Source organism: Nothoprocta perdicaria, unplaced genomic scaffold (assembly GCF_003342845.1).
Source record: "Nothoprocta perdicaria isolate Ctin4 unplaced genomic scaffold, notPer1 scaffold_803, whole genome shotgun sequence".
In the NCBI taxonomy this organism is placed as follows: Eukaryota; Metazoa; Chordata; class Aves; order Tinamiformes; family Tinamidae; genus Nothoprocta; species Nothoprocta perdicaria.
This window is the reverse complement of record NW_020456092.1, coordinates 4,102-5,640: the sequence shown is the minus strand read 5'-3', so window position 1 is coordinate 5,640 and position 1,539 is coordinate 4,102.

Genomic DNA, 1,539 nt, shown 5'->3' with positions numbered 1-1,539 from the left:
GGGCTACAGCGCGACTACAGCTGGGCTACAGCGCGACTAGAGCCGGGCTACAGCGCGACTACAGCCGGGCTGCGCCGGGAGCCGCGATACAGCCGGGCTACAGCGCGACTACAGCTGGGCTACAGCGCGACTAGAGCCGGGCTACAGCGCGACTACAGTGCGACTAGAGCCGGGCTGCACCGGGAGCCGCGATACAGCCGGGCTACAGCGCGATTAGAGCCAGGCTACAGCGCGACTACAGCCGGGCTGCACCGGGAGCCGCGATACAGCTGGGCTACAGTGCGACTACAGCCGGGCTGCACCGGGAGCCGCGATACAGCCGGGCTACAGCGCGACTACAGCCGGGCTGTATCAGGAGCCGCGATACAGCCGGGCTACAGCGCGACTACAGCTGGGCTACAGCGCGACTAGAGCTGGGCTACATCGCGACTACAGCCGGGCTGCACCGGGAGCCACGATACAGCCGGGCTACAGTGCGACTACAGCCGGGCTGCACCGGGAGCCGCGATACAGCCGGGCTACAGCGCGATTAGAGCCAGGCTACAGCGCGACTGCAGCCGGGCTACAGCGTGACTACAGCTGGGCTACATCGCGACTACAGCCGGGCTGCACCAGGAGCCACGATACAGCCGGGCTACAGTGTGACTACAGCCGGGCTGCACCGGGAGCCGCGATACAGCTGGGCTACAGCGCGACTACAGCCGGGCTGCACCGGGAGCCACGATACAGCCGGGCTACAGCGCGACTACAGCCAGGCTGCACCGGGAGCCACGATACAGCTGGGCTACAGCGCGACTACAGCCGGGCTGTATCGGGAGCCGCGATACAGCCAGGCTACAGTGCGACTACAGCTGGGCTACAGCCACACTACAGCCGGGCTACACTGGGGCCACAGCCAGACTACAGCCGGGCTGCACCAGGAGCCGCGATACAGCCGGGCTACACCGGGAACCATGATACAGGCAGCTACAGCGTGACTACAGCTGGGCTACACTGGGAGCCGGGCTACAGCATGACTACAGCCGGGCTACACCAGGACTACAGCCGGGTTACAGTGGGGCTACACCAGGCCTACAGCCGAACTACAGCAGGACTACAGCTGGGCTGCAGCTGGGCTACACTGCAACTACAGCCAGGCTACAGTGGGGCTACAGTCGGGCTACACTGGGACTACAGCCGGGCTGCAGCAGGACTACAGCTGGACTACAGTCAAGCTACAGCCGGGCTACAGTGGGACTGCAGCAAGATTACACCGGGACTGCAGCTGAGCTACAGCCTTGCTACACCGGGAGTACACCTGGACTACAGCGGGACTATAGCTGGGCTACACCCGGACTACAGTGGGACTACAGCCAGACTATAGCTGGGCTGCAGCGGGGCTGCCCTAGGACTACACCCTGACTACGTCGGGACTACAGCCGGACTACACTGGGACTACAGCAGGACTACAGCCGGGCTGTGGCAGGACTACAGCGGGGCTACAGCCAGACTACAGCCGGACTACACTGGGACTACAGCCGGGTTGCAGCCGGACTACAG